This window comes from Belonocnema kinseyi, chromosome 3 (assembly GCF_010883055.1).
Source record: "Belonocnema kinseyi isolate 2016_QV_RU_SX_M_011 chromosome 3, B_treatae_v1, whole genome shotgun sequence".
In the NCBI taxonomy this organism is placed as follows: domain Eukaryota; kingdom Metazoa; phylum Arthropoda; class Insecta; order Hymenoptera; family Cynipidae; genus Belonocnema; species Belonocnema kinseyi.
The window spans coordinates 57,489,340-57,500,597 of record NC_046659.1 but is presented as its reverse complement, the minus strand read 5'-3'; the positions used below and the strand labels follow the sequence as shown (position 1 = coordinate 57,500,597).

Genomic DNA, 11,258 nt, shown 5'->3' with positions numbered 1-11,258 from the left:
CAAATTGCTTATAATTACGAAGAAAGTTTTCTAGTGAAGTACTATAGGAATAGGAAAAAAACTTTTAACGTCGATAACGTATTTTCCTTGATTCAAAAAAATCGAGGAACATCTTAGAATGTGATACTCGAAAATCCGTCCAAGTCCCATCTTGAGAAATGTTCATCTTCTTAAAATAATTAAAATTTTCTAATGTTTATATATTCTTGTGGGTTTTTGGTACTGTTGTGAAACAATTCTAAGTTATACCAAACTAATAATAATAAAATTTTGCCCGGGGGAGAAAGACAAGGCGAGTCCGACGCTGAGCCCCGCCGGTTAGTTCCCTGTCAACAATAGTTATCAGCTGATCGATTCAACATCAAGAATTATGGAAGTTGGTTGGAAAACTACGACGAGTAAATTTGAGTACATTGGTGGTGTTGCTATGTTTCCAATTTTTAATTTATCTTTTATTTTTAAGACGAAAAAAATGAAAATCATTTTGCACAAAAATTTCATGAACGAACTTAGATACTTGATCTCGACTTTATCGACGTTCAAAGTTTCTTTTTTTCTCCGCTAGAAATCGCTAAAAATTCCCAAAAAATAATGATAGGTTACGTGTGTGCAGATACTTATTTGTTGCTCTGCAACAAATGTACAAATTTTATTGCTCACATTAATTTTTTTCAAGGTTTAGACGATTTAGTATAAAATTGGTGTCAGTGCTTTATATGAGCGAATCAAAAAATCTAAAATGCATCAAACCAAAAATGATCTGCAAAGTGCAATAACTCGAATGGTAATATCCTATTCCATCAATTTATAAATAAACTTTCTTTAAAATTACCGATATATTGATGTATACAAACGTTCTTTAGTGCTTTTTATTTTATTTGTCAAAGTTTAAACACGATATTTGAATCCGTGTAGACACAGTGAACACAAAAAAAAATTTTATAACCAGAGACTAGTTTGGTCACGTGGTCACCGAAGAGCATGCCCTTAAACAAAAAATCACTCACCTACACTTCCTGAATACATAGCCTGCAGTTTGCTTAATTTATACGAAATAGTTTTTATTCAAAATTTTTATAGTTTTTATCAGAGTCGACAGAAAACTAAAGGTTTTTTCAACAAAAGTAAATGGATGATCTTAGCTGAGTGGAATGGAGGACATACGGCCATACCAACGATTTTCCAGATAATGCAAAGATTCAGATCAAAGAGAAGATGACTTGGCTCCGCATCGCGTAGGGTATGCATGGTGCGTGCACGATGTGCAGAATGATCGAAACGTCGTAATGGCGAAAATTCTAACTAATGTGACCTCATATGCGTCACATATGCGGCGCACGTCGTGTCCGCATACGCATATCGCCTAGCTGCCCTCACAATGTAACCTCATATGCGTCGCATATGCTGCGCACGTCGTGTCAGCACGAGCATGTTGGCAAACCACTCTCGCATAATTATAACAATTTAAAACACTTTCTTATAATTGATGGGCCGGATCGAAGATGGGGACATAAATATGTGCCCTTATTTGATCCAGCCTCTCAATTATTCAATCAACTAAGCTTCAGGAACAAAATTGGAAAAAATAAATTAATATTAACAAATTAAGCAATACATTTTAAGAAACATTTCATAAATAAATTTAACCCTTTCGAAAGGTATTGTGCTCATATTTTCAGCAGGTGCTATATGATTTAATTAATGTTTTAATGCCTTTTTAACAGGGACCAGACAGTAAGTTTTTTTTTATTTTGTTACTGGCAGTTAAATTAAATAATTTTGATCCAATCGTTAATGTAATTTCATATATCATCTAATTTGGTATTTATTTTTAGAGGTAGCAGTTCAAAGTTTAGTAAAAAAATGTTGTTTCTTTCAATCAATAATTTAATAATAAAAAATGCAATTATTACCTAAGCATTCTGAGAGGAGAAAAGTGCACCCTCACGCATTTTTATCTGGGGAAACAATTGGTTAGCCTTCAATATGAAGCAGGAAGTGAGTTCTGTTTTCTCTTTCAAACTTAAATTTGAAATTTTTTCAGTAACTTTTTTAATAATAATCAATTATTGATAATCTCCTTTCTTTTAAACATGATAGAATTTTAAGTAAATAAAATAGAGCAAATTCAAGATAAAAAAGATTTTTAAGAAGATGCTTTTATAATAAACAAATTTACTTCTTCTTTTATAATATCTATGCACTTATAATTTGACACTGAATTTTCTGATTGGGAGGGCATTTGACTCTCGAAACGTAGACTAGAAAATAGAATAAAGGATCTTCTGAACATCACCTAGGCCTTTTATCTGTTCTGAGGTATGTCACATTTTACATCCAACTCTATTTATAAATAATTAAAAGAGAAAATTTATTCCTGGGGTTAACTAGGTTATTTTTAACTGTTTTCTTAAGAAACTCTTTTGGCTCTATTCACGTATCTATTGGAGCTCAAGTTCTAAATGTTAACAACTTTTATTTAGGCCGCAACTTTAGTGAACCCCCAGTTTCTTCTGTGTACGGTCGTAAATACATCAATATTTCGAACTTAATAAACAAATGCAGTAACCGCCTTTCTTGTTTTGCACGGCAGTATATATGCAGCAAATTCTCCACGAAGAGATCAATTTTTTCCAAATTTGCTTAATAAATGCCAAGAAAGATAATTAAGCTTAAAAATATTTAAGATTACTCATTCAAAACACAAACTAAGTCCTAAAGTATAAAGTAGATTTAAAAAAAATCTTTGACAATATAAACTCAATGAAAAGTAAACTTTATTAACGAAATTATTTTTAAAAACCTTAAAATAAAAGATGTATAGGTTTCCAAAAACCAGTAGGATTGCCTCATCAGCAACAGTTATATAATAAAGGAAACAAGAGGAATATAAATGAAAGAATCAACCAAACCAACCTCTCACACTTTTGGGTCCAATATTAATTCAAAACGTTGCATAATTACAAATACTAGAAGGATTTGAATTTGGTTATTATATCAAATATATAGTCGTAATGTATTTCTACATTATTTAATGCTTTGATCTAATACAGATCAAAAAATGATGCTTTAGGATTTAGTGCAGTGTTATAAATTTTCGGAGTATAAACGGCTTGGAATTTTATATTGTCTGGAACTGGAGTTGATCTTAATCTATTTGGAGTAGAAAAGTAATTGTTAAATCTGCACTAAACATATCTTGCTCCGTACGAGAAACACATTTTAGCTCCAAAATGTGAACCTTTTTTATTTGGTCTGGTTAGAGTTACGTTCAATATGATTTTTAACTATGTGTGAATAATAAGAAACTTATAAGACATTTGTATTGATAATTATTTAACCAATTTCTTATTCTAATTTTGATATATATATATAGGCTTCATGCACTAGAAGCATCGTATGTGAGTTACACGAACCAACAGCCAATGCAGAATTTCGTGCAGAGGTATTTAAAATAAAACCCATTCAATTAAATGTTACATATAAATAATTGCATGTAATTGAATAATTTAAAAGTAATGTGTTATGTAGTATGTATATTAAGGCTGTCTCTTATGTTTGCAATTTACAATAAGTACGTAATTACAGCTTGACGAATTCATGTTGCAATTGAAGCTAAATCCTGTGGTATTTACGGCTCACGGATGTTTCAACTTAAACCACAATTTTATTCAAAGTGTGAGTAAAATAAGTATTTTACTTAGTATCAAAATTGAATGGAGCTTACATTACTAAAAAACGACCAAGGGAAAATCATAGGAAACTTTATATTAATTGCAGGTCGTTGGAATGGTGACAACTTATTTGGTTATTCTTGTACAAATCAAAATCGATTCAAAAAGATGAGCAAACTAGGGAATATATACCATGTAAAAGTAGATACTGGAAAAAAGTCATTTAAGTCATTTCTTCATCAAAATTATTAAGTATAACGTTTTCTTTATTTAATTTTCAATACATTTTTAAAACATTATTTATAATAAGCTAAGAAAATGATCTATTAAAATAAAAATAAAAAGTGTAAATACATGTTTTTGAATTTCAATATATTTATCAGAATAACAAGACCTTTTTTTTAGCTTGAAAATTATGTTTATTTGAATAATATTGTATAAAGTGCTTACACTATATAAGCTTATTATAGACACCTAAATCTCCTTTTTAGAAACGTATTTTTATTCTTTTTAATGAATATCAGTCAAAATTGAAAAACAAGTGCTAACATTTTTACATTCCGGATAAAAAATTTTAAAAGTTAGAGCATTTTTAAATTGTTGACCATTTTTTTCAAGATTTAAAAATTTTATTTTAGTCTATTTATAGTACTCAGCAAGCCGAACAATTTATCCGCATGACATTTTTTCGATAGAAAAAATTATCAGACTTACACTGAAAGAAATGAATTGCTGGTACAATCATATTGCGCGTTAGAGCAGCCATCGATATGTATATTCCAGCCATACAAATTACTGATATAATCCGCAATATAAGGGTGATTCTCAAAAAGTTGGCCATTTTGTGTCCAAGCTCTGCAATCAATAATAAAGAAGCGATGGGCAATGCAAAAAATTCTCATAATAGAAGCTCAACATAAAGAAAAACCTCCCTTATTTTGATGAATCTTAATTATATCTCATTGTAGCTAAAAATAAAAAACAATCAAAAATGTCCTGTCGGTCTCGTGTCCGAAGTACAAATTTTCTAATGTTTTAGCAACATTAAACTACTATTACCGTAATTTATCTCTCTGCAACCTAAATTATATCATTATTGTGAATAATGATATAAAAAAATACATTTTGTAACTTCGATTATTGTTTTATTGATTATTACAGAAAATTTCAAAGTTGTCCTTCGTTTTTGTGTCCTGTCGGTCCCACGCAAATTAAATTGGTTTTCATATAAGAAAAAATATTCAAATCAATGTAAGTTTGGGTGATATTTGTTACTCGGATAGTTCTTCAATCTTTTCAAAAAATTAGTTAAACTGTGCTCCCAGACATATGTACCTTAATGATATGTCCTGTCAGTCCTGCCTAAAACTCCTCCAATACTTGAGAAATATCAAAAAATAAGGTCAGATTTGGATTCAGCGAACAAAAATATACATGTATTGATTTTTAATAAATTTATAAGGTTATTTTTTATACGCACAAACTTGAAATATTATTAAATTTTTCACGCGCGAAAACTCCTGTCGGCCCCAGTCGCGAGTTTCGAGGTTAGTTGTACTGTCAGTGACTTCAAACACACGACCGGGCAGTGGACAAGTAATTGTGATTAAAAAATAATCGTTCTGACCCGAGTGTATAGCATAAGTTCCAACGGGATTAAAAAGTTATTTTCAGTCACCCAACAACGTAAGGTAAATGTTGTTATTGAGATCATTTGATGTTTATTTGAATAAATCGTGGTACATCCTATTTTTTTTCTTAATAATTTTCAGGAAAGCAACCGAAAAGTTCTTCATTGGATGCAAAAAGAAAGAATGATCAAGAGAGAAAAAGATTATATAGGCAAAATTTGAATGATGAGAAACGTGCTTGCTCAAAAGAAAAAAAGTCAGGTAGATTGAAAAAAGCTCTAAAGAATTAAAAAAACCAGATAAAATTTCGGATTCTCCATCTTCAAAAGTTAAACGGATATTAAATGAATCTAACGGACCACTCACTTTTAATATTCAACGGAAACTTTTAGTCGGTGAAGTTTTTTTTGGCTCAGTTAAGGAAAGAAGCAGCTGAAAAATCAATTTTGGCAGAACGAAGACTTTAAAATCAACTTGTTAATAGCCATTTTAAACGATACAGACTAGGTAAAGAGGTCAAAGATATATTGAGTGTGAAGGCTATTCGCCGAGTTCCAATTGCAGATTCGCTAAAAATATCTTTATGCTTATCTAACAAAGAGGGTAAAAATGTAAGAAAATTTTTAGAGGATGATGAAAATTCTCGGATGTGTGCTGGTAAGGGGGAGCACAAAAAAAACATTCAAAAGTGATTCCTTTTGGCACCTCTTATTGATTTACACCAAAAGTACCAGCAATGCTACTTGAGTAAAATGTCATATCAAACATTTGTACGGTTAAAGCCATATTGGATTGTGCATCCAAAATTGAGTGACCGAGACACATGTGCGTGTATTAAGCATGCGAATTTCCAATTCTTACTCAATGCCTTTTATAGTTGTTCTGTTTGTTCGACTAAGAAGTTGGATGATATTTGTGCTAATGTATGCTGCGATGTAAGTAATTATGCGTGCATGTATCGCACTTGCACGAAATGCAAAAATAAGAAATCTTTTACTGTAAGAGAGACCTGCCAAGACAAAAAAGTTGACTATTTTCAATGGAAACGCACTTCCGAAAAAAGAAATATCAAAGATCAGGAAAAGGAAGTTTGTCCAATTAAGAAACTCGAATTCTCAAGCACGGTACATGATTTGATTCTTAAGTACAATAAACAAGAACCATTGTTCTTACAATATGTTTACAACATGCACCACCAGTATGGACTTCACGAGATATCCAAGAATATTTAAAGGAAAATGAAGCTGTACTCCGCGTCGATTTTGCAGAAAATGATGTGTGCAAACATAATGAAGAAGTTCAGGCAATGCATTTTGGTGTTTGAAAACTGCAGTTATCTTTACATACCGGAGTGTAATATACGTATACTAGCAAATTAATAACACAATCATTTGCAACTGTTTCGGCATGTCTGGACCATGGCGCTTCAGACATTTAGGTTCACTTAAGACCAGTTCCGTTAAAACTTAGTAATAATACAAAAATTGCCGCTATCCATTTTGTTTCTAATGGGCCTACAGCGCAGTATAAGAACAGGTTCTCTCTTAATCTTTTGACCATTTTATTGCGACAGTTTTTTCCCAGGATAAAATTATGCACGCGGAATTTCCCTCAAGCTTGCCACGGCAAGGGTCCAATGGATGGAGTTGGCGGTGTATTAAAGAGAACGGCAGATAAACACGTAGCTCATGGAAAGGACATACATTCAATCGAACAATTCACTACAGTACTAACTCGAGCGTGTCCTAATGTTTCACTAATGCAGATAGGAGAGGAGGATATCAATTACATAAACATCCATTCGAATGACAAAATTAAATCAATAACTTCAGTCCTGAAGTTACGTCACACGCATAACCGAGCTTTTCGTCTGATATCTGAACATAAAAGAATAAAATGTATCATTATAAAAATACTTATTTTCATTGCTCAGCTTCAATAGAGGTATGAATCAAAATGTTTTTTCTTATAAATTTATTAAAGCTAATTCACAAGCTGAAGAAATGACTGGCAAACCTGAAAAAGAGAGTAAATGAAGTCCTCCTTTATCACTGGTAAAGTGATCCTCACCCACTCTGCCATTCTGCAGTCTTCCAAACATGCCGCAGTTGGAGAATACGGTCAGACTATGCATCCAGCGATCATCCAGTGTGCTTCCCCCGTAGGTGTCCCAAATGCAAGAAGATTGCTGACTCATTTTTAAATATTCTCAAAATCGGCTTAGAATCCCAAGGTTATGCCTTCGACAGAGACCATTTACTCTTGGTACAACACCAGCTTTTTCTGAGGAGAGCTACAGTTTATAGTGGGTATTGGACCACAGAGCTCCAATAGAAGTACATAGAAAAATTTCCATTGGTACCGGCTCAGTAATGGAACCCCAGTCCTGCTCAAAAGCCTGCCAAGCTATCCTCTGAGCCACTGAAACATCTTGCACAAGCAATCATGAAAAATAAGAAATTCCATTTCACGGTCCATCTATACCCTTCTCTAGATTATATGAAATAATAAGAGAATAGAGATCAATAGCAAATTGTCTTTTATTTTTTTTAATCGTGCAGACATTTTTTCGTAATAACGTGTATTCATCTTATGCTAAACAATAACTTATATCTTCTGAAATTAAAAAATTCAACCTTGTTTCCAGGCTGCCAAGAATTTTCAAGTTAGCTTAAGAAAATCTTTAAATAATATCAGTTTTCCATTTACCCCTAGCAACGTTATAATTGACGGAAATGACCATTTTATTTTTTGCGCGTTTCGAAGAAATGTTAAAGTTGTTAATAAAAAAATAACTAAGATTTAACTATAATTTATTTAGTAAATAATAGGGAGTGTCTGATTTAAATTCAGAGAAAGAATCTCGGATGTAACTTTTAACACTTCTAAAAATGCGTTAAATAATAATAATAAGGCTGATTTGAATACTGTGGAGAGAAAAGAAGTGTTTTGTCACCAGTTTTCAGTTTAGCATCTGATTGATAAAACATTACGCTAACCTGCAGATTTTAGACGTAAAACTAATTCAACCTAACCTGTACAAGAAATTGCATTAAAATGTATAAAAAACGGGAATATGCATGATTATTTGCGTTTCCCTCTAACCCCAAAAATAAAAGGAAGGCGAATGAAGGAGAAAGACATCTATGCTTTAACATTGCAGGCATGGAGAGAATAGGAATGAGGACAAATCAATTGAAAAAAAATCTAAGACTAAGAAAGCTGAAAAATAAAAACCAAACCGGCAAAATGAAATTCGAGAAAAAGCCCAAGAAGATTGGAATAGAAAAAAGTTAGAAGCCGAAAAGACTTTGGACGAAAAAAAATCAATCTTCAAATATTAACGATCTTATTCATTCAGCTAAAGGAGTTACTAGAAAAGGGTATTTAAAAGCTAAAGACACTAAAAGAAAGAAAATCAATTTTAGAAAAATACTAATTCTACTAATTCTGCTGAAGGAGTCAAAAGAAGCCAAGGATCACAACCTCTGAATTTGAACTAGATAGATGCTGCCATTTAGGTTTTTTAAGCCAGAATATTTGTTTATAAATTAAAAATAATTAATGAAAATGTTTCTATTCACTACTCACTTCTTAGTGATACTATTAAAGTTTTGTTTAATCTGATTCCTTTACCACTTCCTCGTAATATGACTAGGGTGCAAATGATTGAGTCCATGCCTGCCAAGAATTGCGTCAACGTTGCCGAGAGTTGAATTTTTAGGCTAACGGACTAATTTATGTTATTTTTTCAGTTTCTAGTATATATTGAGGTAAATAAAGTTTTGAAGTTTATACCCTGTTATATTAGCACTGCACATATTAGTATCACATTAATCACACATACAATTTTTGACATTAATTTCTTTCTCAAAGCCTGAAGTTCGCCTTGACCTGCCAGCAATTGGTTACATTACCCTAGTTTTTGTTTTATTCGTAAAAATATAACATTAGAACAGAAGAATTACATTTTTTGGAAAAACAACACAAGTTGCGGAAAAAATTAATAGACAAAAATTGTTGTCCCAAAAAAGATCTGCGAATTTGTTATGAATTCTTTTTTGAAGAATTCCTATTTTTTGTTTAAATCGTAAAAAAGAACTTAGAAAATAAACAAATTAAGTGTTTGAAAAAACAAAATGAAGTTTAATAACAGCCTGTACATAAATGTTGAAAAAGTACAAAGACCGAGCGCATGTCGCGATATAAATAAATTATCGATTGCAAAGCGCTAAATACATGTGATATCCAGTGCGAAGCTCAAGATTCAACAGACGCATGCCGTAAGCGACAGACAGGCTTTTACTAATAACATTGTTTAACAATGAACGCATATCAATTTTTTAATAACGCTTAAGCTGGAAAAATTTATATTTGCAACAATTATATGTTTTAAATTAATGAGAAATATTGAAGCTGCACACTTACAGTAAAAAAAGGAACAATTTTGTTGCAGAGCATTTTGCTACAAAGATCATTTAAATCTCAAGATAATAATTTACTGTCCAATCGGATCAATTCGATCTTAATTTTTGGCTCATTTGACCTACTAAACATAGCAATTTACTTTTCAAGTACATTGCATGATCAGAAACCATAAAAAGCTTCCATATGAGCCAAAGTAATCTAAGGACGTCAGCCATCTTGGTTTTACTTGATACATAATCCCGAATCAGATCATTATGATCTAAAAAGTCGATCAAGCATCCCAGCTGATCGAAATGCTCTTGTTTTCGATATCATTTTTGATGCATATCAAAATTATATTGATTTCGGTGTCATTTGGAACATGTATTTTACTGTGCTATGATGATCATACCTAAGTCCTGATACTCATAGTGATGCTAAACTAGGATCAAAGTAATGATGGAGAACTTTGTAAATGAATTTTTTTGCAGTTAACTCATTATGACCCTGTACGAAAGGGTTGCCGAACTCCCGAGGGGTCACGAAGTCCCGGGCGACGCGAAGGCACGTTCCGTGGTATCTCCCGATTGTGCTCTATTCACTAAACAAAAAGCTCACCTATAGAAAGATCTGCAGGCCACTCTTTAACAGTTCTTGTCAGAGCCAACGCTAAACCGACGAGTTTTATGGGCTGCTCGTACTCAAAGTATGTAGTACTATTGTACGTGAAAATAAGCCACCTTATTGTTTCAAACTTCGTATTCATGTCTGTGTTCGACGTTTCTCTCCGCATCCAAATTTCATGTACCGTCCTCGACATTACAACGTAATACCTGTCTTCCAACTGTAAATAACCTACCCTTTGTGCTGAATTACAAAAACCCGATTAGAAAAAGCAAAAACTTTCAATAAAATCACATTTTATTTTGAAATGTTCAAAACGCCTTACTCTCATTTTCTAAACTGAATAAAAGTTACTTTTTTATCCTGTTCAATCGCATTGCCTTGTCATTTATTTGAAGTGCCTTTGATATTCATGTGCCAATATTGATTCTTTGATGACATAATTGTTCGTTATATTCTTAAGTGATGATATTAATGTGCTAAGTGATAATCGATGTTTCAAAGGGCGCAATTCAAGCTACACAAAGGTAAAATAAAAAGCCGAAATTATTTAGAAAATTTCTCTTTAAATTAGTCAAATTAATTCAGGTTTAAAATAATGTAAACAATGAAGGAAAATGATATTATTATATTGAAATCTAAAGGATAAAGTTATGGTTTACATAACTAAGATCTAAGATCTAAGATCGTGGTTTTTTTACCTATCACAGGATTGCCTTTTTACACCCCATTAAACGTTGGAAAGGGGAACTTATGTGATCCACCCTGCTTGCGTGACCAGCCATAGGAGTCCGTTCTCGACTGTTGATCGGACGTTGAAAAGGGGAACTTACATGACCTACATTATTTCTATGATCAGTTTTACCCCCGATACGAATTTGGGAAGGGGACATTATTTCTATTACCAGTAGAAGGGGTGCCT

At 32.3% G+C, this 11,258-nt stretch overlaps 1 long non-coding RNA gene across 1 annotated transcript in view; it reads right to left on the bottom strand.

The window, feature by feature from the left end:
• The window catches only part of LOC117169605, a 20,187-nt gene extending 11,015 nt beyond the window's left edge, over positions 1 to 9,172 (bottom strand). Inside the window, exon 1 of the long non-coding RNA XR_004466687.1 lies at positions 8,897 to 9,172. This is a non-coding gene — a long non-coding RNA (uncharacterized LOC117169605). The remainder of the gene's footprint in view (positions 1 to 8,896) is intronic.
• Between the last annotated feature and the right edge of the window lie 2,086 nt (positions 9,173 to 11,258).